At 47.2% G+C, this 27,906-nt stretch overlaps 1 protein-coding gene across 1 annotated transcript in view; it reads right to left on the reverse strand.

Annotated features, from left to right (window-relative positions):
* LOC119180575 (QRFP-like peptide receptor) overlaps nucleotides 1-27,486 on the reverse strand; it is a 125,166-nt gene extending 97,680 nt beyond the window's left edge. The window contains exon 1 of the mRNA XM_037431675.2: nucleotides 27,346-27,486. The gene's annotated coding sequence lies outside the window, so the exon portion shown is untranslated. The remainder of the gene's footprint in view (nucleotides 1-27,345) is intronic.
* Nucleotides 27,487-27,906: the final 420 nt, after the last annotated feature.

Raw genomic sequence — 27,906 nt, forward strand, 5'->3', positions numbered from 1 at the left:
TAAATATCAGTTGTAAGCCAGCGCCTGTTGTCGCCTATCTTCCTGCGTGTTCATCAAATTTTCAGCGCTGTTCTTTCTTTTTGGCTAAATGACTGCCAATGTTCATTACCCTCTTTTATTTCGTCAACATTGCATGCGTGGGTGCGCGCACACAGAGGCGGGAACGGAAGAAGGGGGACGCTAAGCCTTCCGGATGGCTTTATTAGGTGGAAAATTTACTGTCATTGTGCAACATGAGGGTCATTGCCGTAAAGGTTTTTCCCAGTAACGCTGGCTGATACTGCACTGCTGTTGTACTTCAACACGGAAGTTAGCCGCGAAGTAAACAAACACGCACACGGGGAGAAACAGAAGAAGAAAACGGCCAAGTCGTCATATTGTTGTGCTCCTCCTTCTGTAGGCGTGTCTTTATATCCCGGCTACATTTTGTACTTAACTACTCATGAACTAGGCTAGCAGACAGATTCCTTTTTAAAAAATCACCGACGATTACTATACTCCCTATCTTCTTAACTGAAGTTTCCCGTTGATGCAACGCCAACTGCGTTTGAAGTTTTGGCTGTTCTTAGTTGGAATGTGTAACATTAGTTACGTGTTGCCACGGAAACTGCCAGCGCTTCGGTGCTACGCGCAGCACTCTGCGTTTCAGGCGTGGCAAACCGGGCGACACGCCGAAAACCACGTTACGACAAGCAAAGCGAGCCGCAGTGTACCTCATCATCTGGCATGCTGTCATGAGATTCACGGATGTTTCGACAACCCATAAGAACTTTAACTCTTAAAGATGTTTTAGTTAAAACATCACCCTTTAGAGGTCATTTGCAGAAGTAAAACACCCTCACACTCCAATTTTCGCAAACTATCACGAGGCAAAAGGGTGCTTTGCTTGCTTGAGATCGCTTGAAATGGGCTAATCGCTTTACAGCGCGAGTCGTATTTTCCTTTTTTCTTTTTTTCTATCGCATTGGAACCGAACTTGTGGCCTATAGCTGCGCCGGTAAACTGCGCAATTGGCTAGCGTGTTAAGTGCATGATGAAAAAAAAATGACAGCATATCCACGGAGTGAATGATGTAGATTGGGGCGAAGCATCCGTCCGTCCATTCGTTCTTGCTTCCGTCCGTCCATGCGTCCATCTGTGTGACCGTCCGTGCGTCTATTCGCCTGTCCGTGCGTGCGTCTGTTCGTGCGTCCGCACGTCCATCTGTGTGTCCGTCCCTGCGTTCATTCATGCATCCACCCCTGCGTCCGTCATCATATATTCCGCATATGCACCGCCATCCACCGTACATTCCAAGGACTAAACGAGAGGTGGCACACGCACCCTTTCTTACGGCTTGCGCTTCGTGTCTACTTCCCACCTTTAACCACCTCGAGTTCATGGTATATACTAGTTCACTGTATTGATGGCACTGCGGCCCAACGCTCGCTAAACATTTCTTAAACCAAGGAGGTTATGCCCAGCAAGTATAACGTAGCAACCCTTTCTTGTCAGATAGTGCTCAATGTACATGCCAATGGCTGCTAAGGGGGAATGAGAGACAGGAGAATTCGGCTTTTAGTTAACGCGCACGCTGCGAATTCTTTATTGTTCAACGACGCACAGAAGAAATCTCCCACCGGCACTACCTTTGAGGTCACAATTTAAGACTGGTTACACACTACGACTACTACTACGACTACAAGGGACGAACGGGTGCCGCTATAAGGAGCTTCACCCCTAAAACATTAGTGTGCAAACACAGACGGAACAGAACATATTGGGCAGCACTAACGGCGACTAACAACCAGTGTATAGGTGTTCTGTGTAACGACTCGAAAGGCGCACAGCGCCAAGTGCACAGCGGTACAATGGTACCTAAACAAGCAGGGAAAACCGACAGCAACTTGTGTCACTGTATCGAGTCCCGCGTCATTGTAGTTATTTCTTTTTCTTCTCTTTATTTGTCATTCGCAGTTTGTCGCTGCGTTTCCATCCGCTACGCGGGTATGTAATCGTCTCCGGGCAGTCGAGCACGCTTAGGGAGAACTCCGATAACAGTACAACCCTGGGAGTTCACCAAACAAGAGGACGAGACGAGGCTTTCTTTATCATTATTTCCACGCCGTTCTACGTGCGATCGCTACGTAAAAGAAAAGAAAAAAACTAGCGGATCAGTGTTTGGCCGTAGCGAGAGGATCACGCTGGTGCGTCTTTGTATACACGCCGATTGCAAGGACAGAAAGAGAAGAGAAAACGTTTCCCCATCAACCGTGGAATCGCCTGTTCCCACAGCCGCGCGGTGGTCTTTTCTCCTTGGCCGAACAACGACGCCGCCACCGCCTGTGCCGCTGTGTGTAGCGTTACGAAACGAGGACGACGATAATTGGGTGCATCTATGGTGCGGTCGCCTTTTCCGCGCGACCGCGGAGAGACCGTGGTAATGCGGTGTGAATGGGCGACAGTGCAGACGAGAATGTGTAAGGTTACCAAACGACGCCGATTCCCTCTTTGCCCGTTGTATTACCGCGTCGTTTGTTGCTGGCCGTCCCAGTTTGTAGAGCGTACAAAGCGATACTATACGAAGTAGAAGAGAGGAGAAAGTAGCGCCCGTGTATTACTGTTCGCAGTGCCAGGTGCGATATCGGATAAATAACGCACCGAGTAACGTACTGTCAGCGTACTGTAAAGGGGTGTCGTTTATATGAGTCTGACCGCTACGTAGTGTAGATGAAGTACGTGGTGTCTTCGCGCTAGTCGCTAAAGATTTGATTGATATGTGGGGTTTAACGTCCCAAAACCACTATATGATTATGAGAGACGCCGTAGTGGAGGGCTCCGGAAATTTAGACCACCTGGGGTTCTTTAACGTGCACCCAAATCTGAGCACACGGGCCTACAACATTTCCGCCTCCATCGGAAATGCAGCCGCCGCAGCCGGGATTCGAACCCGCGCCCTGCGGGTCAGCAGCCGAGTACCTTAGCCACTAGACCACCGCGGTGGGGCAGTCGCTAAAGATAGGATTCACCCTTACTTGGCTATTGAAGGATGATACACTGTCTCTATACAATGGATTCCAAGAGAGAAAGAGGGAAGAAATGTAGGAAAGGTAGGGAGGTTAACTAGACTATGCGTCCAGTTTGCTACCCCACACATGGGGAGGGGGAGAGGGGAGTAAAAGAGAGATATAAGGATAGACACATGTCACATCACACACACAATGCCGAGTTTCACAGGTGGTCCCTCAATGAAGTTGCTGTCAGGTATCTCAGGAGCGCTCGTGTGGCTTTCTGTGCTGATGTGCTGCGCGACCAGACTCCTAAGATCTTTGCTTCATTAAATGGCCGGTCATCGAGTCTATTTAAGGCACACTGGAGAGTCCGGGGACCTTCATCAAATTGGGCACAGTAGCACAAGAGATGTTTGATAGTCTCTATACAGTTGCAGCTTTCACACGCGGATGAATCTGCCATACCAATGCGATGGCTGAATGACTTCGTAAACGCTACCTCAGTCCACAGCCGGCACAGCATTGTAGCGTCACGTCGAGAAATCTTGGATGGCAGTTGTTTCTGGAGTAATGACTTAAGGTTCTTAGGGCGATGATTGGAGTTAAGTGGAAAATTGCAGTGCGCAAGCGTGGCATATGCACGATGTGACGAAGTTCTCTTGCTGCGTCTACTCTTGACAAGGTTATTAACAGTGTGGGCGCTCCATCGTGGGCACATCGGGCAGCGTCGTCGGCGAGGTGGTTACCACTGATGCCACAGTGACCCGGCAACCATTGTAAAACAATGTCGTGTCCTTGATCAGCGGCGCGATTACAAATTTCATTAATACCATACACCATCTGGTGGTAGTTTCCACGTCGTAGACTTCGCATGCATTGACGGGCTGCCTTGCAGCCGCAGAAAATGGCCCATCTTCTAGGGGATTCTTGCGTAACAAACTCCACAGCGGCTCGAAGCTCGGATCCCGTAGATGTCGTGACGTGTCATGTCTTGAATTTGACGGTGCTTGATCGAGATGGTATGACAAAGGTACCTGTAGAACTTCCCGAGACCGAACCGTCCGTGTAAACATGAATTCGGTTAGCATACGACAAATGCAGAACCAGTGAGATCTGCTTGAGGGCTGCAGATGACAGGCTTGCCTTTTTGGATATCCCCGGCACTTCAAGGTGCACAGTGGGTCTTTTCATGCACCACTATGGAGATAGTGGTATGGTTGCGGGCGAGCATATCCACGATGGAGTTCTGGTTAGCCGCAACAACTTTGGAAAACGCTGCCTTTGGTCTTTCTATAGTGGAGAGCTGGCAAGGTGGTGGTTAGGCACTCTGTATATGTGACGGATATGTGTCCGGAATGTGTCGACAGTTATATATGTCGTGATCGGATGGTCTTTAGCAATACTAATCGTTGCTAACGTATTAGCGCACAGAGGTAGCCCCAAGCATGTGCGGAGGACTTGGCCTTGAATGCTTTGCAGGACCCTGATGTTAGTTTTTCCGGCGTTGCAAAGCACAGGCGTGCTACACCGCAAATATCCCAAGAAGAGCGCTCTGTACAGCTGAAGCATAGATGACACTGATGTGCCCCACGTTTTACCAGCGAGAAATCTCATCACGTGTGTGATAGAGCTGAGCCTCTTCGTCAAGTGCGAGATGTGAGCACTACACGAGAGATCTCTGTCGATAATGACACCCAGGAATCGGTGACGTCTCGTATACGAAAGGTTCACGTTGTCAATGGAAACAGGATAATAGATCATGGGCTTGCGGGTAAAAGGGACTAAGGCGCACTTCTCGGTGGAAATTGTGAGGCCTCGAGCATGGAGGTACATCGACGTTATTCTCGCTGCTTTTTGGAGCCGTGCGCGTACCTGGGGTCGTGTCACTGCTGAAGCCCAGATATATATATCATCAGCGTATGCAGAGAGATTGACTGATCGAGGTAGACTTTGTACAAGGGCAATGATCGTGAGGTTAACAGCGTAGGGCTGAGAACCTCGCTTTGTGGAACGCCACGAGCGGTGTAATGATCAACGGTGCGGCCTCCCGCAGTAAACACGAAGAAGGATCTCATTTGTAGGTAGCTCCGAATCCATTGAAACATTTCTCCACCGATTCCAGTGTTCGCCAAGGCATCTAGGATGACATCGTGCGTTACGTTGTCGTATGCACCTTTCACATCGAGAAACATTGCAACCGAGATGCGCTTGAGGTATTTCTGTTGTTGCACAGATGTTACGAGGTCGATGACATTATCAATAGAAGAGCGGCCTCTGCAAAAACCAGTCATGGCCTCTGGGTATATATTATAGCGTTCAAGGTACCACTCGAGGCGTGTCAGAACCATTCTTACCATTATTTTCTCCACGCAGCTAGATAGCGCAATGGGTCAATATGATGCCAGATCAAGCGGCGACTTTCCAGGTTTGAGGATTGATACCAAGCGGCTGGACTTCCACCTTTCTGGAACGACGCCATCGTTCCATGACTGGTTGTAGCATTTTAGTAGCTGGTCTCGGCCGCGTCTTCCAAGATGGCACAAAGCAGCGTATGTAATACCGTCCGGCCCAGGTAACGACGAACGTCTGCTAGTGGCTAGAGCTGCATCCAGTTCCTCGAGTGAGAAAAGCATATTCAGTTCAGAAACTCGTGCTACAGGAACTTCCCCGAGAACGTCGTCACTCATGGTAACCATATTGCCCGCAATCCTCACGCAGAAATCCTCAGCAACCTCAACCTGCAGGCGTCAGGTGGATGCCAAGAAAACGTGTTGCCCCGCCACGGTGGTCTATGGTGGCTAAGGTACTCGGCTGCTGACCCGCAGGTCGCGGGATTGAATCCCGGTTGCGGCGGCTGCATTTCCGGTGGAGGCACAAATGTTGTAGGCCCGTGTGCTCCGATTTGGGTGCACGTTAAAGAACCCCAGGTGGTCGAAATTTCCGGAGCCTTCTAGTACGGCGTCTCTCATAATCACATGGTGGTTTTGGGACGTTAAACCCCACATATGAATCAATCAAGAAAACGTGTTCGCTACTCTTTGGTTCCCAGTATACTTGCTTCTTTCTGACGAGTATACCATGGTATAACTGTTGCGGTGTTTCACTGCTGACCCCAAAGTAGCGCGACGGAATTCCCGTCGAGGCGGTTGCGTTCGGATGGGAGCAGAATGCTATAGAGGCTCACGCGCTTAGATTCAGGGGCGTGCGTTAAACAACCCCAGGTGGTAGAAATTTCCGGAGATCTCAACGGTGGCTTATCTGATGACCATATCATGGTTTCGGGATGTAACACCACAACGATTATTATTGAGTTCTTGACAAATGTACTTTAATACATTTCATGAAGAGAGGTGTTATATCGGAAAATGATATGTCTTTTATAAAAGAACTTGTTTTTGGGCTGGTTGGTGTGTGCTTGTGTGAGTGATCGTGTCGTGTGTTCGCGCTCGAAATACCTTTTAGAAAAGATGTCTTTTCTCTGTCATGGAGATCACAGATTTCTTCTTGCTCTCATATTGGGGGACAGGACACGTCCGCTACGTTTCGCGGTTGCTAAAAGGATTATGTTTCAGTGTGGGAAGCAGAACGGTACGGCTGTTTCGAAGTCATTGTTTGCGAGAACGCGCCCCACCACGGTGATCTACTGGCTAAGGTACTCGGCTGCTGACACGCACGTTGCGGGATCAAATCCCGGCAGCGGCGGGTGCATTTCCAATGGAGGCGGAAATGTTGTAGGCCCGTGTGCTCAAATTTGGGTGCACGGTAAAGAACCCCAGGTTGTCGAAATTTCCGGAGCCCTTCACTACGGCGTCTCTCATATTCTTACGGTGGTTTTGGGACGTTAAAACCCACATATAAACATGTTTACAAGAATGCGTTACTGAAACCGTCCAAGTTCAACGCCGTCACAGTTCGATGTGTTCGACGTCTCGGAACGGTCATCAGCACACCGCTCTTCCTGAGCCGGGATAACACATTCGTGTACACGCGTAGATGTATAGTTCAAAGTGCTCACGTGAGCGCGTAATACTATAGTCATGCGTCATTTCTCCACGTGTACACATAATGCGGTCGTTTTCGCGGATGCGCTTAGCGTATCGAAAACGCGCGCGATCACAGTTGTATAAAGGCGGTAAGCTGGTAAGGCATTACAACATCTCGCCGGTGAAAATTACGCAAATCACCGAGAAAGATAGATCGATAGGTCTAACTTCTACAGTGATATACGTGGGCGATCTATATCGTGACAGGAAACTTGTTAAGATGATATGAATATGCGTTCAAACTAAGAGACGCTTGGTGACACTACCGCTACTTCCAATTACGTCACAGATTGCGTCAGCGCGTTCACTAAAACGGTTCGTCAATGTCACCATCTTTCCCGCCGTCCCTTTCTGTGTTGCGTCTGTTTGCAGGACCGAGTTGTCCTCCAGCGGTCTCCTAATATCATGTATTGCGCCAACCGATTCTATCTTATGCCAGTGCGCTTCCGAATTCGATCACATTTCTGCTTTCTCCGTTATCCCACCCATTTTGTGTAACACTAATGTGCTGCAGGTTACTCATCTGCCTGTTGTATCAGCACTACTTGCTTCCTTGCTTCAACGTCAACTCTTGGCTCAAGCAAGCCGACCCAAATTTTCTTCACCTTCATCTTCTTCTTCGTCACCATCTTCGTCACCATCTTCGTCACCATCTTCGTCACCATCTTCGTCACCATCTTCTTCACCATCTTCGTCACCATCTTCTTCTTCTTCTTCTTCTTCTTCTTCTTCTTCTTCTTCTTCTTCTTCTTCTTCTTCTTCTTCTTCTTCTTCTTCTTCTTCTTCTTCTTCTTCTTCTTCTTCTTCTTCTTCTTCTTCTTCTTCTTCTTCTTTACCATCCTCCTCTGTTTCATCATCATCATCCTCTTGTCCATCTTCGTCCGCCCCTGTGGTGTAGCAATAACGGTGCTCGGCGGCTGGGCCGACGGTCGCGGGTTTGATCCCAGCCATGGCGGTCGTATTTCGATGGAAGCGAAATTCATCGAGGGCAGTATATACGTGGACTCTGAATATGCAAACACAAATATACGCAGAGCCCTTACTTTCAATTGAGGTTATAGAAACAGCGGATAAAAAAACATACAATATTCTAGAACACTTAGTCGGCCTCAAAAATGAACGTGATGAACGCGAATATCATACCGTTCGGTGGCACTCGTGCATATTGATGTGTGACAGGTCTCTTCACGAATTGGCGACCCATTGCATATTGTCGTGTGAAGTTGGCCGACTTTACATATTCGCATTCTTGGTTTTTTCTTTTTTTTTATGTTGAACTACACACTCTTAACCGGGTTGCGGGTAAAGTTCTAGCTGTATAGTCATGAAACTAGACGAAAAATGTACAACTTACCGTTTGTATCGAACGCCTATCATTCTTTGTTCCAATCGTAGTTATTAGCCAGGGATTCCTGTGTACTTATTTTTTTACTAATTCTACCCCCCATTTCGTGCTTTTCCAGTTTGAGTATGAACAACCGAGTAGCCGACGCGTTCATCTTGTAATGAAGGTGTACCGTTCTCTTAACTACACACACACACTGCATCCGCTGGCACAGCTCTGTTTGGTAAGTAGGCCGGGAACATGTCTACTTCAATAATTAGGGTAACATGAATGGATGCAACAGTCCGTAATGGATGCAACAGTCCATATATTAGCATCACTCTCGCTATCGTGCATATCGAAGGGATGTATGCGTGTCGGCGTGCTTCTATTGTGTTGCTTACTCTCCGAGCAGAATATGATTTCATGCTTCTTTCTCGGAGCTTCAATGGCACCGTCGACATTGTTCCACGGCATTCATTGTGAAAGCAACCCTGTGCTGAAGGCTTCCTCCACACTCATTAGGCTGTTTGTCTTGGTAAAACAGAGCAAGGCGCGGTGTCTGCGACTACAATGTATCCTTTGACACGTACACGTACCACCTCCACTATAGATCCTTGTCTCCGCGCTACCTGGAGCGCGTAGTTTTGTTGCGCATGTTTCGCCATTGCTTCCTACTTGGTGCAATGTCTTTTCTTCTCTTCGAGTCTGCAGCGGCAAACACGAGAACTCGTTCGTTGCTAGTGTAGGCTGTACTTTGTTTCTCATCCGTGTACGCTGTCTGCCTTATTAGGAGGTATTTCGTGAAACCGCGTTGTGAATGCGTCTCTATAGGAGATAACGTATTCAGCGCCTTCTTGCGAATCATCAATCAAGTCGCTTCCAATCAAAGGCACCTCTCCCCCCTCTCTCACCGTTGCCACTGTACCCGGCTAAATTAGATTATAGCGTAGCCTAGAACACGTTACCCATTGAATGGCTAAATAAAGCAGGTTTCCGAAATTAAGAAGATAACTATCAATCTGTCAGAAGAGGTCAGTGGGATGCAGGGACAAGAACTTGGCAGCGGCTAATGATAAAGTGGGGCTGTGCGGTGACCAGCACCAGGTCAGTCTGATTCTTTTTCAGTATTGTTAGAGTGTCGAGTATTAAAGGGTCCCAATGGAACCTCCGAGAATACAAAGAAAAAAAACTATTTCTTTCTCTCTTCGCTTGTTCCGTCTTTCGGCACAATTTTTGACGTCAGCGGTCTGTTCACGTGACGTCAAGCGAATATAAACTCTTGATTGGCTCATATGCGGATTATGTCAGTTGTGAGTCATCTCCTGCACCACTCCTCCGTGCAGCCAGCCACAGACTCTGCCTTGTCTAGCACGACCATAGCGTGCGATCAAAGGATTTCAGTTCATCTTGTGCGTCCTGTGTGGAGGGAGGACAAGAACAATAAGAGAGAAGGCAGGGAGGTTAACCAGGCACATGCCCGGTATGCTACCCTACGCTGGGGAAATGGAAGGGGGGCATAAAGGTGAGAGAGAGGGAGAAAAAGAGAGAAAAAAAGTATTGTCATGCAGAAGAAATGGGCGAGATGTCGATAGGCTCAATGCTTGGAGCTCAGATTGCCCACGTAATTTACGGAGAAATGTCTGGCCAGCAGGAGGTCGTGGCTGTAGGAGGGAGGGCAGTCAAGGCGAAAAAGAAACTGCTCCGTCGTCTTTGAACTTTGAGTTCTTCAGGCGCCCTTTAAAATATGCGTTTCCTTCACAATTCTCATTATATTCTTTAATATTTTTCAGGCTGTCAATATAATTGGATATCTTGATCTTGGTTGTCCAATAAGCTATCCTTGAGGCAATCACCTTCCCGCGACTCACACCCGTCGGGACAACACATTCGTTGCTATGGGCAAACTCGTTAGCTCAAACTGCTACGCGACATGTCCACGCCCGGCTTCGAACTTAGAACTATATATGCATAGGGAAGGCCCTATACATTATGTGGGAGGCCTAACAGATAAACTTTCATAGGCGACAATTCGAAGGAACCACGAACCCTTGTTTAGGCAACAAGACAGTTCTAAAAAAGGATATGTTAATCAGAGTAAACCAGTGTTGACTCGTGTTAACAGGATGACCACGATGCAGAAATCCCATCAGCGTAGGTTGGTGTTATCAAATTAGGTTAATTAGCAACGGAGAACGTGGGGAAACATCCCCTAATTTCAACGCCGTCCCTCAGGCATCGTTCTTCGAGAACACCACTGCACTCGTTAGCAAAGCTGCGTGGCTTGGGTCGATGAAAAGGCTTTAATTGATCTGACCAAACTGGTTACATCTCTCCTAGATTGTTCGAAATAGACAGGTTACAAATTAGCCAGCATCTCCTGCATAACTAGCCGCTCACCATCGTCTGCGAGAGCCTAAATGAATGGTCGCTTTCGGCGAACTTGAATCGATGCCTAATTTCTTCGGAGAACAAATGGCTACACGCTTAAATCTAATTGACTGTAGCAGCGGCCACGCTTGTTGAGGGACTCGGTGAATTTTCTTTAAAGCATGCGTTTACATAATGCCGATCCCGTGAAGAATGTACGCTGTTGTCGGCCGTCTTGCGGTACACACGTCGTCGAAAACGTTTTGCCGCTAGACATGAACTTCATTTATTTCAACATTCGGGATGCTGAGGGCCGTGGTCAAAAAGCCTCTAGTGGGCTTGACTGGGACCACGACCCCTTACAAATGGGCAGCATAGGCAACACTTTTATTGCAGTGACAATGTACAAAAATTTGAGCAAGCATAAAGCATAAAGTATAATAAGCATAAGCATAATAAAGCATGAAGATTGGATTGGACAAACTTTTATTATTTTTTTATTGGATAAACTTTTATTAAGCATGAAGATTGAAAAGTAATAAACTCAAAGAAATGACCGTAATTATTTCCTTACACATACGATATCAATAAGAGTGTAACGATGCAAGAAAAGATCGCAAGATTAGCACCAAAGTAAAAAAAAAATATGGGGCATGTGCCCATACGCTTACTACACTTACAATCAGAACAGTCACTCAAATGGAAGACGATATGGCATTCAAGTGAAACGGCAGGAGGAAGCGCAGCATTTCTTTGCCGTAGTTAGTGCGCGTGCGCGGGATAAGCCATGTGTGATTGAAACGCGTGTTATAAAGAACTTTGCGGTGGTTTAGGTTGGCAATGGTTCCTAAAAGGTTGTCGCCTTTTAATCCTGCCTGGTAGCGTTTCACAAGCGCGGTAGTATTCAGGTAGAGGTAGCAGCTTCATGTCGTGAAATATGGGAGTGGTGTGACTGCGATATGGAGCATTTGCAACGGCACGAACAGCCCTTTTCTGTATGACGTGCAGTTTGCAGATATTTGTTAGAGTGGTCGTACCCCAAACCAGATGACAGTAGTTGACGTGAGATAAAAACAGGGATTTATAGATGAGAAGTTTAACTGCCTTAGGTAGCGAGAAACGCACCCGGGATAATATGCCCGAAATCCTTGATATAGTGCCACATAGTTTTTCAGTGTGTGCGTTCCAAGACATGTGTTGATCGAAAATTATTCCCAGACACTTAATACGCTGTACTATCTCAAGTTCTGAACTGCCAAGTTTTAATGGGACACGACAAGGGGTTTGTTTATTTTGTTTGTTTGTTGTTTACATATGAGCTCGCTTCCAACTTCAGCGTTAACGGTCTCACTACACTCAATGAATAACTATTGCTACACCTATTATAATATCCTATCCTAGATAACATTCTAGATAAGGCTCTTATCTAAGCGCGAGAAGCGTAATGAACGTAATATAACTTATTTCTCGCGTTAATTGAGATTGCACCGCAGAACCATACACTCGTCATTTCCGTACACGTGACCGGGACCGAACGCGACCACGGCGCTGATTTGCCTGGCCCAGGTAATAATCATTCGCAGATATTAGAATCGGATGCAGGGTTGAAGGCTAGTTTGTTTGAGGTCGATCGACTAAAAACAAGGAAAAATGGCAAATTAACTGCCAAGCGAATTTATCAAGAAGAATGCTGGCACTGATAAATTAATCAATAATTAGATATTAATCGATTGGTAACTCTCTTTGAAATTGATTCCTCGTCCACTTCGACATGCATAAGGGGGGGGGGGGGACTGTAAAGGCAAAATCATTGATGCGAAAGCTCGTCGACGTCGGACTATAAAACAACGTAATGCCTTCCTTTGTCGGTCTGCCAAGCATTCCCAATGTCGTCCTAACGTGCGCATTTTTGTACAGTGCCAATTTTTATGAAAGGGAACACGAGGGCGCGTGGCCTGCACGCTCTGGTGGCTGCTGGCAGCGCGTTCAAGTGGGAGCGAGGGCAACCACAGTCTCTTTTAGCGTCATCTCGCGGCGAGGAAGACAACCATTCGTTGCTGACATAGACCGACAAGATTGCAACCCCTCCCCCTTCAAGGCGATTACCGGCTCTCGCGTAATCGCTTTGAAGAGGGAGGGGGTCGCAATCTTGCCACTGGTTCCAGATCAGCAACGAATGGTTGTTTTGCGTGCCACGAGATGACGCGTAAAGGGACTGTGGTTGCTATCGCTCCCGCTTGAAGGCGCTGCCGGCAGTCGCCGGAACGCGCAGGCCACGCGCCCCCGTGTTCCCTTTCATAAAAATTGACACTGTACACGCGGGGCTTTCGCAACGATCCGAGAAACCAAGGTGGGTGATGTCCCCCATTCTTTCGTTTGCCTGGTTCTCTATCTGGTTGACCTTGGTTGGTGTAAATAGAGAATGTTGTAAGTCAACGATGTGTTTGTAGCACCTCTTCCAGCGTCGCAGACCTGAGGTAGCACACCAGGCCCGTGTCCCTCCTCCCTTTTCTTTTTGCGCTGTGACATACCGAGCACCAGAGCACAAATGGCATTCGAACAAACTTATTTCTCCCTAAATCCCTCATCCCTTGTTACCCTTGTCCCACGCGCCGTTTCTCAATTAACTGCGCATAAACGGCGAACTTAACCTTCCTCTGTAAAATACGACACCCGGGTCCAGCACCTACACCCGGGTGGAGCACCTACACCCGCACGCACTGCGTGGCTTGTGTAATCTCGGCCCTCGCCCAATTGGCGCCAAAACCTGCTCGGCAGCGTATACGGCCCTCTTAAAATAACGAAAAGTGTGTGTACGTTCGATAGGCGACTGCGTCATCGTCGAGCCGCGGGTCCCGGCGCTGAAGTGTAGCACGCTGGTCCGCCGTGATTGCTCGTCTACTTAACAGCCGCGCCGACAAAGGGTCGACGAGACGAGAAGAGAAGCAACCAAGAAGGTACAGAATCTCCGGACGGCAAGCGCCCGCCCGAGACTGAGCCGCGCTTAATCCCTCGCGTCGGGAGGCTTCAATGACGGCAGCGCGGGCCTTGTAGCGCTCTCGGGCGCTTATCGCAAAAGGGGTGAGTACAAAGAGAATTTAAAAAAGATGTCTAAAAAGCGAGCGTTATTGGACGACGCGGGCCTGTGTCTGAGAGGCTCTATTCAGACAGCGCGAAATTGCACCGCCGCGGTCCTCACGTGTGTTACGGCGCAGTCTTTGACCTCGTCAGAGTGACGAGGCCGTTTTTATTATTCCTTTTTGGTTTATTTAAATTTTAACGAATGCTCACTATACGTCTGGATCTAGACAGAAAACAAAATGTTCACAAGACTCTCTTAGGCGATAGCGTAGCTGGAATGGAAGCGGAAAGCCGTATGTTTCTTTTCAGTCGATTATTTTTTTCCTTCCCCCTCCTCCTCCGAAAGGTTTCCAGACCTCGCGTGTTTTTTTTTGTTTTTTTTGCATGGCCTCCGTGATTGGCCCACGTTTCACCGAGCAATGATGTCATGTGATAACGTCATCGTGTGGGGCCTTGCTAAAATAATAACACCTGGGATTTTACGTCCCGAAAACCACGATGTTAATATGAGAGACGCCGTAGTGGAGAGCTCCGGAAAAAAATTTTAGACCGTCTGGTGTTCTCTAACGTGCTGTAGCATCGCACAAAAAGAATGCGTTGCTGGAGTAGTTGTTCTGAATCTTAACAACTTGGAAGCGCAAAATCTGACGAGGCGAGGTGGGACCACAGAAGCGCAGGACTATCATTTTAAAAATGAGGTGATTGTATTAGTGATACATTTGCTGTGCTGCGCAGTAAGGAAAAACTGTTCTTGGAAACTTTGCTGTGATGAATGTGCTGATCCTGACTAGCGTTGTAAAATGTTATGTGCATTGCGCCTGCGTGCGCCACTCGGCTGTGTATATATTTATGGATACCTCTGAACAAAGCTTAGTTGCGAGTTCACGCCCCGCCCTGTGCTTCTGTGTTCCTTCTTGTCCTCGTTGATTTTGCGGTTCCAAGTTTTAAGATGACATCGACAGTACACGGGCCTCTACCATTTCACCTCTACCTAAACATGACCGCCACGGCCGGTATCGAACCCGCGACCTTCGGGCTAGCAGTCGAGCACCTTAGCCACCGATACGTACACCGTGGCGGATACCATTGAACATAGTAGTGACGTAACGCTGACTTCACAAACTTTGGTTACTTGTGCTTGTGACGTCACGATGACTGCGTACTGTGGCGCCATCAAGTGACGGGAATTTCACACATTCCTCGTGTTGACGACGAATCATCGCCTTTATTTTAATCATCATCAACACCGTCTCTGTACTTTTTTTATAACCTCATTCCCTTTCCTAACGCTGAGTAGCAGGTCTGAAAATTGGTTCAGGCCAACCTCCTCCCAGCTTCTCTCTCATAATAAACCTCTCTCTCTCTCTCTCCGGTGTTGGCGATGGGGGACGCCGGCACCTGATGGTCAGTCTTCGCCCTTCACGGGGCATCTCAGTTTTTAGCGTTAATAAAGAGACCGCAGTGCTACGAAAATTTCGACCACCAGGACAGGGTAGCCAGCCAATCAGAGAACTGGCTAACGTCCGTGTCCTTCTGTTTTTCTGGTCTACCACCAGGAGTTCCTTAAAGTGTACATCATTCTGAGCACACAGGCCTCCAGCATCTTACCGCCTCGAAAATGCGTCCGCCACGGCCGGAATTCGATCTCGTGACTGCTCGAGCAGCAGTATACGCCACGGTGATGTAGCGGTTGAGGTGCTCGTGGTTGCTGACCTGGAGGTCGCGGGTTCGAATCCCGGCTGCGGCGTCTGCATTTCCGATGGTGGCGGAAATGTTGTAGGCCCGTGTGCTCACATTTTCGCGCACGTTCTAGAACCCCAGGTGGTCGAAATTACCGAACCCCGGCTTTATACGGGGTCTCTCATAATCATATGGTGGTTTCGGGACGTTAAACGCCACACATCAATCTATGTATCCGTACGTGTCCTAGTCCTCGCTTTCTTTCATTAGCCGATAATTGAACGAGGGTTACGAGACACCTTGTCTCGGCAAGCAACGCCCAAAAGCTTCTGCAAAACAGCTTCGACGTCGATACCGAAACACGTACGTCGCGGTCGCGCAGAGTCGACTCGGATGTGCAATAACTCGCTGGGTATCGGGTGAAATGTTTACCAACTGGCACCGAAAAACACAATTTTTTTGCTGCTATATATGAAGGGGGGGGGGGGGGGCTGTTACTTGCTTGCGGTCCGTCCACGTATTTTTTGCTGAGCACGCTTTGTTTATCTGAGCGCGCGCGACACGCGCAGCGTGGATTTCGCAGTCAATGCCGTCTCAACTTTCCCGAACGCCGATGGGCTGCGCGGGCCCGGACGAGACGCATGCTGCTGCCGAGGGTGCGACCACCACGGCATTCTTCGTTCTTCTCGCATACGTTTTTGCCTATGAGTGAGGGACGAGTTGTGACATAAGTGACACCGCTGTGGTAGTGTGCACGGCTGCCCCCAAAAAAAAAAGTGTGTTTACGTTTCGCAACTGTTTTGCATTTCATCGATGCGCTTGTCATTGCGCAACGCTAGAAGAAAAAATATTGGCGTCACGAGAACAGCGACGTAAATAAAAAATACTCTAAGAACGCAATCCGCCTCCTTTTATTCACGGTCGATCTACCGATCCTCGACCGCCTTTCTCGGAGAGCTTTATTCATCTAACGTGGTTCTTCCATTGCCTCCAAGATAGACATCGCAAGCTTACTGCACCGTAGCTGGTTTCGCACGGCCTCCGAAATCCGCCCACCTTTGACCAACCGACCATGTTAGACATCATGGTGACGTCATGTGGTGACGTCATTACGGGATCATGATTTCTCGCATCACTCGTGTCGACGCCGCCGACGGTCAATTTCCGCGTTCTATGTTCCGTTGGTCAACAGGAGGGTCATCTAAAGTTTTCGCCTTAAACATATATAGTGTTCTATAAGATCGCGGTAACGTGTCTGCCATCTAAGACAGCTGCGCATGCGAAGGTTTCCCGTCTCCATTGAACCTTGAATAATACAGGTTTCTATAACTACACTACAGAGAACTCTGGCGCTAGTTGCTACGGGAGCTGCAACGCACGGCGCTTCAGCGAGTGTATGATGGTCAGTACACGTATTTGTCCAGTCTTCCTCCTCCTGGCTCCGTTTGGGTTCGCATGGCTTGAAGCTGCATGCGTTGTCAAGATTGATTGATTGATTGATTGTTTGATTGATTGATTGATTGATTGATTGATTGATTGATTGATTTATTGATTGATTGATTGATTTATTGATTGATTGATTGATTGATTGATTGGTTGATTGATTGATTGATTGATTGATTGACATGTGGGGTTTAACGTCCCAACACCACCACATGATTATGAGAGACGCCGTAGTGGAGGGCTCCGGAAATTTCGACCACCTGGGGTTCTTAACGTGCATCCAAATCTGAGCACACGGGCCTACACCATTTCCGCCTCCATTGGAAATGCAGCCGCCGCAGCCGGGATTCGATCCCGCGACCTGCGGGTCAGCAACCGAGTACCTTAGCCACTAGACTACCACGGTGGGGCATGCGTTGTCATGAAACAAAAGCCATCAAATGTTGAGCAGTCGCTCTTCACCACCTTAATCTTTTAGGCTTACTATTTCAAATCGAGCCACGAAGTTCAAAAGGGGTTTGTTCTTTTCTTCGAAACGAAACCAAATCACAGCAATAAACGACGCCACAAGTGCGAGTGAAAGCCTGCAATTACGAACACTATGCAAATCCGTTGAACTGCCCATCATTCCCATGGTCGCCGAACGATCACAGCGCCTGAGTCTTCTCTAGTTAATTTTACGAAAAACATGCCTTGAATCGACTTATGAGCCGGCTTTTACTGAAGAGGATACCTTGAGGCCCAGGCCTCACAGCTCATCAGCCCACATAGTCGGGTGTTCGAAATACCCTGAGCCATCAACTACGGTGTTCCTCGTGATCTTGGCGTGTTTTTTGCTCGCATAAACACACAAATGATACTTAAAGTGCATACCTCATCTACACTTACCATGGGATGACCGCGCAAAAATAAGGCAGGACGTTAGAATCATCACTGCGTCTTGATTCATTAGAATCAGCACGCAGTAAAAAAAAAGTAGGCCGGTACAGTTCTGCCCCACTGAAGTAAGCATATCATTCAGTCGGCGCAGAAATAAAGCGTGCCACAACGGTTCGCCATATCATGAGCAGTACCAAATAATAATTTGACACTTTCTGTCGATTCTCCAGCAGTAACTTTCTGATGATTTTTTTTTAAAGCCTACGTGGCCTGTCATTGAAAATCCACAGACCCTCACTTCTGCTCTCGATTTTACAGCTGTGCGGTGCAACGATAACTAAATGATTTTTCAGCGTGTTCAGCTTTACTTGCTCTTGCTGACCGCCTGTAGGACACGCTGCAACTTCGAGTAATTTATGATCGATGAGTCTCTCGATAGGCACATGAGGCTTATTCAGGCTCTCTCAATCTCTCTCACACACACAAACACACACATTTTCTCCCTTTCTTCTTGTCTCCTTCCACATTTTGTCGCTTCTAAGTTACCGGTATCGTGCGCGGGTTCAGTCGATTGCGAAAATTTACTAATCGAAATAGGTCATATTGGACGGACGGATGGATAGCGCGAGTAAAGTAAATTTTACTCGCCACGTTAATGCGTGCGGTGCGTTGCACACAGGTTTATACGGCAGTGCCAATTAATACCGGCACCCTCCCGCCCCCCCCCCCTTTCAACCACGATTCGCAAACGGCCGATAATTCGACGAAAGTCATGACTGCCTACATACGTCACCCATTCCACCCCCGCCATTTCATAACCTTTTTATGACAGTACCACCTTTACTTTTTTTTTCTCCTGCGTAATTAAGTCAAAGAAAGACAAATGTTTAGGGCCTGTCCATCACGTTTCCTTCTTTGTTCGTGGAGACATAAATTATCTTCCAGGAAGTGGGAGACACAAATTAGGATGGTGGAGGGTTAGAGGAGAGTAGGGGAGCAGAGATTGTTCGTGCGCTTGCTTTTCTAGGGTCGCGCTTATTTTTATGAATTCCGTGTGGCACGACGTGGAGAGGTCTTTCGAAACTTCGCGCCTCTTTCGCGGAGGTTCTCAGTATATCGCGAAACACGGCGTACAAGCCTACCGCATCTTGTGACGTATTTCGTCTCCCCCCCCCCTCGTCCTCCCTCCGAAATTTGTATAACGGGGTGGTTTAGCCAGGACAAATAAAAAAAGGTGTTTTTAAAGCTTTCAACAAGTGCCCCCTTTCCTGCCCCCTCCCCGAAAAGCAATTATGACTACGGGCCTCAGTTGCCCACATGATTCGCTATACCGAAAAAAAAAATTGATGTAGCATTTTAATACGCGAGTACTGCATAAAAGCGCCCCCAAATGCGCTCACGCAAGTGAACTTCAACGCTCGAGCTCACAGCCAACGACCTCGAAGGTGTCGGGCATTAACAACTAGCTTGCTCGCTTTCTTTTTGTTCGCTGGGTTGTTGGCTTGACTATTACGGAGATGTGTGCATAAATTTATTTATTTATTATTGATTTGGTACCTCATTTATTTATTATTTATTATTTATTAAGTATTTGTTAGGTATTAGGGAGGGTACAGTACATATGCTCTAACACATGAAAAAGAAAACATTCATAAAGCATGGAAAAATTCATCACTAGAATCATTAGAGACTATATCCGGTGGCAGAGTGTTCCGTTCTTTTATAGTGCGGACAAAAAAAAAGAGTATAGCGAAAAGCATCACCCCCAAAAAGGAATCTCTCGTATTTTTAAAAGATGATCGCGCCCTTGAGAAACGCAGAAGTTGGTTTTGAATGCGTTGTCCGATACTACTTGTAATAATAATAATAATAATAATAATAATAATAATAATAATAATAATAATAATAATAATAATAATAATAATAATAATATGATGTTGATGATGATGATGATGATGATGATGAGGCGGAGGAGGAGGAGGAGGTGGGGGTTTTACGTCGCAAATACACGATATGATTGTAGGAAACGCCGCACTGGAGGGCTGCCGTAATTTTGACCATCTGGTGTCGTGCACTGACATCGACCAACACACGGGCTTCTATCATTACGCCTCCTCCGAATGCGAACCCGCGACCTTAGGATCGAATCCACGACCTTCGAGTCAGCAGCAGAGCACCGTGTAGCCACTGATGATACATCGTGGTGGACTGCTAGTCATCTGTAAGGCACACAGTGCCGAGCCAATAAATCCGGCTTTACACGAACAAACGAGCAACCCAAGAGGACGAGGTAAGGGGCTGAAACCCACGAACGTTTTCTTCAAAAACTTTTTTTTTTACATATAATGTTGCGAGAGCCACATTTCTACTTTACCCAACCAACAGCATGCTCACGGCTAGCGATTGCTTCATTGTGCGTCTGCAACCCAGCGGGCTTTTCGAAACACAAAACGCGTTTTCCTAATAATAGGATGCGGCCAAAAAACCAAGTGGTTTTTACTCGTAACGCACGCGGAGAAGATGAGGAGGAGGAGGAGGAGGAGGAGGAAGGATTTTATTATAAGAAACCAGCAAAGACAACTTTTTTTTTCACCCCACACGATAGGCACATGAGGGCAGGACATTGAATTACGTTCAGCGTCTTCCTATACGTGCGTTTCTACGGTACTCTCTAAACACGGCTGGTAATAAACGTAGAAATAAAAGAACTAATGGACGGGGCGTGTGTGTTAGTCCGTATGCCAGCTGAAATTTTTGTCTTTTCAGTTTTATTTATTTTATTTTCTGTTGACGACGTACGACGACAGTATGTAGAGTAGGTACATGAACACACACACACACACACACACACACACACACACACACACACACGCACACACACACACACATATATATATATATATATATATATATATATATATATCTGTGTGTGTGTATGTGTGTGTGTGTGTGTGTGTGTGTGTGTGTGTGTGTGTGTGTGTGTGTGTGTGTGTGTGTGTTTTAGAGGAGAGAGGGAGGGAACATATTAAAAAGCCTACTTTTGCTTGAACGCTCCTCTTCTGTTTATTCAGACCATTATAGTGCGTGCTCTAGGATGTCGGGACTTAATAAGCCCTATTTCAGAAACCGAGAAATAAAGGTGCACATGCAAATTTAATTTGCATTCCATAGCACTTGAGTGCCCTCGGGGCAAACAATGGTCGAACACGAGAAGAAAAAAAGTTTTGACACGGCCGTCGCCAATGTTTTCGTTCGGGCTTCCTGCGTGGCGACAGCTTTCTTATGTAAATTATAAGCGCCGTATAGCGCGCAGTTGAAAGAATGGAGTGAAAGTCCTGTCGCTTTAAAATGTTATCGCACTTCTGACGCTATCCCGCTGCCGCTTTAAGTGAATCAATTTTTAAAACATAAACTACACCAGATGTTCATTTTGAACGAAGAAACGGCGTTTGCAATAGAAATGTTTAAACTGCATGCGATGAACAGAGAAAGAAGACAGGAATTACACACACGCGCACAAGCGCAGTGTGTGGGAATGTGTTCCTGTTTTCGTACTGTTTTTATGGCGCAGTTTTTGAAACCGTAAGGCGAGACAAAAGCACTGTTGAAATTCCTACGCGACACGGACTTGAACAAGCGGCCGTAACAGCAATGTCACACACCACGAAAGACAAGACTGGACTATATGACCGAGTGTGCGCGCGTGTGCTGCCTATAATGCGCTGTGTTTATATCTCTTCCCTCTCTCCTCTCTATCCTTCATCTCCCACATCCCCCCTCCCATGCGGTGGGTGGCAAACCAGCTGCCTATAAGCTGGTTAACCTCCCTGCCGTTCTTTTCCTGCTATTTTCCTTCCTTCTGAAACTGTGAACCGCCTATAGCACAACAACAAGAGTTGCGCTATAAACAAGATGGTGACGAGAGGAAAAAAAAACACGGAGCTGCTTAAATGCATCTAAATGCGGATGACTCGCATCATTCGCATTTATAAGCATTTAAGCATCGCCGTGTTTTTACTCCTCTCCTCTTGATCATAGCGCTTATACCCGTCGCATAACGCTGCATAAATGCGTTAAATATATTCCTAAGTTCGAATTTGAAATTCAAGAGTTGTAATCTGGGCTGTAACAACTGCGCTGTGGGTGCATGCCTCGTTGTGCAGAAAATAAAAAAAAATCGTCGAAAATTGCACCACGAGCAAGCAAGTTGCTTCACACCAGCAGCACGTTGAGACGCCTCGCTCGTTTTCACAGCTCTTGTTTTGCGTCGTCGAGTCGCCATTCTATGAACGGTGCGCAGACAGACACGCTCATAAAACACTGGACTCCATGCGTCCCCCACATACTCCTCGAATCACACTCCTATATACCTGCGATGAAATACTTCGTCACGTGACGCCACCATGATGTGTCGGTTGTGGGTTGGTGTAACGTTTGCCCACCCATTCAGCTATCGCACTGATTGATTTCTGGAGTTTAACGTCCCAAAACCACCATAGGATTATGAGAGACGCCGTAGTGGAGGGCTCCGGAAATTTCGATCACCTGGGCTTCTTTAACGTGCACCCAAATCTGAGTGCACGGGCCTACAACATATCCGCCTCCATCGAAAATGCAACCGCCACAGCTGGGATTCGATCCCGGAACCTGCAGGTCAGCAGCCGAGTACCTTAGGCACTAGACCACCGTGGAGGGGCAAGAGCGATCGCACTGATATGACCGAGTCAATCAAGTGCAATAACTGCAACCTTGTAGAGACTATATATTGACAATGTCTTGTGCTACTGTTCTGTGTTTAACTGAATCGCCGGACTTTTTAGTGTGCACTGAAGAGATTCGATTGTCGGCCCTTTACGCAAAAAAGGATATTGGAAGCATGGTGTCGAAGTACATCGGCCCAGAAAGATATACACGAGCCCCCCTTGAGTTTTTGAAGGCACCATCCCTGACCGACCTCCTGTGAAACACTTGCATGTGTGTGTGGTGTTCAATGTGTGTCGCCTTCTCTCTTTTACCCCCTTATTCCCCTCTCCCCCATCTGTAGGGTAGCATACTACCCGTACTCTAGCTAACTTTCTTACACACATTACATTCCTTCACTGTTTCTCATCTGTGGCAAGCATTGATAGATCGACAAGTATACTGCTAACCGGGCGGGTTGGCGCATGGTAAAATGATATTGCTTTAGCGCAGCTCAGTTCGAGCGTGAAGAAAAGATGCTATACAGTCAAAAAAAAAGGGGGGGGGGGGGACCTGACGACAGTGTGAAAAAGCTGGAAGCTATAGCGCTCACACTGTCTAAACTATAAGTTGGGACACACGTTGCAAAGTTGACACAACAAGCCCTGTAACCGTAACGCTCTGTTTTAATCGTGCAAAACCAACCAGCCCAATACTCTCCTTTCATGATCTTCGATACCACCACTGAGTGCTGGGTAACGAAAGCCTTGCTTTAGAGGTTCCCTAAAAAGCCTCTGAAAACGCTAACGAGCGCGTTACGGCCATCTGACGTGAGGAGGTATGATGGAAGCACCAATGGGTGAATTTTTTGTCCCCACGCGCTAAAGGCGTCGAGTTTCCTAATATACACTAGAGGGAACTCTGGCGATATAGTGTCTATGGGAGCTGCAACGCACGGCGCTTCAGCGAGCATGGGAATGATGGGTAGTACACGCATTTGTATAACCTTCGTACTTCTGGCCTACTTTTGGCTCCGTGTGTGTTCGTGTGGCTTGGAGCTGTTTTCTCCCGAAACAAAAATCAGTAAATGTTCAGCGGTCGCGCTTCACCACCTTATTCTTTTAGACTCACCTTTCCAAATAGGGTCACAAAGATTAAAAGGGTTGAGTTTTTCTTTCACAACAAAACTGAAACACAGCAATAAATGACGCCTCAAATACGATTCGCTGCCCACAAGTACGAAGACTAGGCAAATGTGTGTACTACCCATCATTCCCGTGGTCGCTGAACGCTCGCAGCGACAGATGATATGTGGGGTTTAACGTCCCAAAATCAACATGTGATTATGAGAGACGCCGTAGTGGAGGGCTCCGGAAATTTCGATTACCTGGGGTTCTTCAACGTGCACCCAAATCTGAGCACACGGGCCTACAACGTTTCCGCCTCCATCGGAAATGCAGCCACCGCAGCCGGGATTTGATCCCGCGACCTGCGGGTCAGCAGCCGAGTACCTTATAGCCACTAGACCACCGCGGCGGGGCTCATTGCGACGCAGAATGCTTGAGTTTGATTCCAGCTGGGACCCTGAAATTTATTCTTTGCATTCGTCGGGTCGACGATACCGATGTCGGGTATTTCTTAATGCTAATCTTCGTGAAACGTCAATAGTGTTCGCAGTGCTGCCTACCCAATTTTATAAACATATTACACATATGTGCTTTGATGCAGCGGTCACGTCGGGTTAACGTCAATTGGGGTTATAGAGTTGCCATGCGCGGAAATTTATTTTTGCGTAGAAGTGTCCAGGGCCGGCATGCTCGCGAGCATCAGCGCTTCATATCAGCTTCTGGTGTTGCTAATACGCATGTTCCAGGTGGCATTGTTGCACAAGGGCAAACAACTGGTTATATCAACATCTGAAACTCTTCAGCATGTGTCTGTGTGTACAACATTTGTACATATTTTAGCTTCATTTCATGACGTGTCGCTGAATACAAAAAAAAAACTGCAACACGGTCGCCTTGCCTCCGCATGCTTCGCATAACGTCGATCCCCAGGTATACACACGTGGGATCTGCTGAATTTTTTTTTATCTGTTTCGTCAATTTCTCCTTTTCGTTTTGATGGATGTGCACTCACAGGAAGTTGTGCAATGTAGAACGTCGCCCCGTATTTTGTTTCTTAGGCAAGAGAAACCTCACCGTGGACTCAATGTATAAACTATATATATATGTGGCTACTTTTTTTTTTGTTTTTGTCAACAAACTTTCTGACGCGTTGTGCACCTGTGGCGTCATTTCTTCGTTGCTTAATCATCGCCTATTGGTGCCTTTCTGTCATCAGAATCAAAAGGTGCGAACTAGCCGAAATTCCTGCTTCGCGTACGTTACAACACACTGTAAGTCACATTGCTCATGCGCAGAGCGCTTTCTCATCTTTGCAATACTTGCGGGCAGGTTCGTGCCAAAATTCAAAGCAAGCACATTAACTAGAGACACCGATGTTCGCACGGACTACGGACTGTTCGCAATTTCGGGCAGGTAGTTGACAATGTTCGAAACGTGCTTCATAATAGTAATTTCGCGAACCTAGCGCTGTAACGGTCGCCCGTCGCTTTGCACCTGTCTCGGTGCGTGGAAAGTTTCCGAACGTAGACCAGCATATCGCCCGACGCGACAAGATTGATTTAATGACTACCTGGCTACCGCGCGGAACAGCTAGGGCGCGCGATTTCAAGGGCGAAGCACCTTCAACGCCGCACAATGTCCCTCCGTCCATAAATCGCCGCCCGGCGTGTACAGCAGATGGGGAAACCAAAAACATCTGTGAACAACGAAAAGGTTATCGAAAGGCTATTAACCAGAACAAACAAGATAAAAGGACGCAACACCGGAAGAACACCGACATTATCCACCCATAAATCAGGACATATGACAGAACAAAAGGTTAACAAGAAACAAAATAAAAGGCTGTTAACCAGAACAAAATAGAAAGCCACGAATCATCATTTGATGCGCGCTGCTTCGTCTCATCGTCAGTTCACTCTTTGAGCATGCGTAGAATTTGTCAGCTCCAGCAGTAGGCGCTACGCTCGAGCCATTTCCTCTGGCTTCGCATAGGACGGCTTTAAGCTCTCCCATAGTAGAGTACCTAGTACTCAAAATCGTCGACCACTCTTTCTAAACACAGCGTTTTACTGCCATCAGGCCGTAGCAAGCAACGCCGGCCTCAACTGTTGGGCAATTTCACCGATTTCACGTTCGTGTGGTGTTACACGGGAGCCTGCGAGAAGCATTTATGGGGAAAAAGTGTGTGTGTGTGGGGGGGGGGGGGGGGGGGGGAGAAGCACGAGCTCGCGAAGATTTTTCGTTAAAGTTTCTATGAGAAGTCAAACGGGTGCTGTCTGTGTGCCCTTTACAGCGCCGTAATTCGGTACCAAGAAAGGTGCAGCAATTGCAATGACTGCGTTTAGCTTTGACTTGGATTACAGGATGAGTCCGGGTGGAAAAATTCAACCGACTGAGATTATTCGACGTATTCACATGAATTCACGGTAGACGAAACGCTTTCTCTTTCTTTTTTTTCCCTTGACCGCGCATACAAATTTGGCCAGCGCTGGCATAAATCGAACAGTCGATCTTTTTTAAATGGCTTCGCAACAGCATCACAGCTTTAAAAAAATGAAATACAAAATGAAATAACTACGGTAGCCACTTGCATACGTAAGACTGTATCAACTGACCCCCTTTCATTTCAATACCGTACTGAAGTCCGCGCATGCAAGCACTTTGTTTTTGTTTTGTTTTTTAATTCAGAATTCTCGGTTGGTTGGTTGACCCTCAGATTGGCGCCACCCACTATAACGAATCGGCGATGTAACTGGCGGTACCTTGTTATATAAACGAATTTGTTTAAAATTTCTAAATGTTTAGCAATATATAGTTTTCGAAATAACTCATTAGCCTAAGTCACAAAAAACAAGAACAGAGAAAAAATAATAACGTTGTAGAAGAATAAGTTTAATTTAGATAATATAATCATTCAATTAATTCCGTCTCGCGTAGGAAATCGCATACTTCATCACAAGTGCTCCTGTTGCTGTGTCTTTTTTTTTGAGAATTTAAATTTTATATTATCCTCTGCTTTATCATTTTGGAAGTATATTTATCGTGAAAAAAAAACTACGGGCGTTATTGTACGCTTTATAAGATCACGTGATTGCTGCACGTGTAGCTCGTCACCACAGAAAATGTATCCTCACACAACATCTGGTGAGGGGCGTCAAGCGATACATCGGGCGCGTATCAATGAAAACATGAAAATTAACGCGGAATGTGCGCTGACCTGAATGCTACTGATTTTCTGTTTTATAGCTAGGCTGCACAACGCGCGTTTGGCGGGATGCGAGTGTCCTGTCAATCATTTAAATTTACATATTCCATAAACGGTCACAAATTTGTAGAAGAGAAATGCTAATCAGATTCAGATCCTAATTTCTGAGAAAAAAAAAAGAAAATAAAGCGCGTATCCAAGAAAATTGGAAGTGGTGAGTAAAGTTCAAAGGCCACTGGTCAGATGTAACTGCGTCGATTTTAAGTTCGCGGTCCCGGCTACTAAGCCAGAAAAACAATTCCGATCTCTGTTTTCCTTTTCTTTTGATTAACAGTCTCCTAAAAAAATTTTTGCTGCCGTGTTACGCCCAGTGATTGGAGCTATTCCGGACGAAGTTCTCGCTTGTAGCGGCATCTTCCTCGAAAAATTTGCAAGTGCGCTCAAAACCTACCCGAACGCGCGCGACAAGTTGAGGGGTGATCCGTACACGCCCGAAAACTAAACTCCGAGAGAAGCGACTTACCTCCCGGCTGCACAGTTAGGGGGACACTGTAGTGGACCACCACGGATGACGTCACTCCCGATGCCCTCGGGGCACAGTGTCGGCTAGTCCAAGTCCGACCTTAAGACGACGTTTAGAGCGCTGCCACCGACTCCATCGACAACACGGTACAAAGTCCGCCGCACTTTTGCCGCTAGCAGACGATTTCCCACCACGGCGACACAATCGCGACGCCCCCCTTCAACATCTCCCTCCCTTCTTCTTTCCCCGTACTTGCGAGCAAGTGTCGCCATCTGTTGCCCGAACGCTCGGGAAAACCGTTCTACTAACATGGGCTCCGAGACGGTAGCGGTGAGGTAATCACAGAGGACGTGCTTGGTTGCATTAGCGAAAATTCTTTTTAAGGCTAGAGCAGTTCATGGACTCGGACCTACTCCAAAATCCGATCCCATTGCGACCCGACTTAGGGGTTAAGTGTTTTGTTTTTTTCTCGGGGAGCCCGAGCCTGGTTCGGATCTGAAGCTCCGGGCTTAGGGACGGGCCCGGTGTTCAAAGTGGCGGGCTTGTATCGGGCTTGATCAT

The sequence above is a fragment of the Rhipicephalus microplus genome, chromosome 10, assembly GCF_043290135.1.
Source record: "Rhipicephalus microplus isolate Deutch F79 chromosome 10, USDA_Rmic, whole genome shotgun sequence".
Lineage (NCBI taxonomy): Eukaryota > Metazoa > Arthropoda > Arachnida > Ixodida > Ixodidae > Rhipicephalus > Rhipicephalus microplus.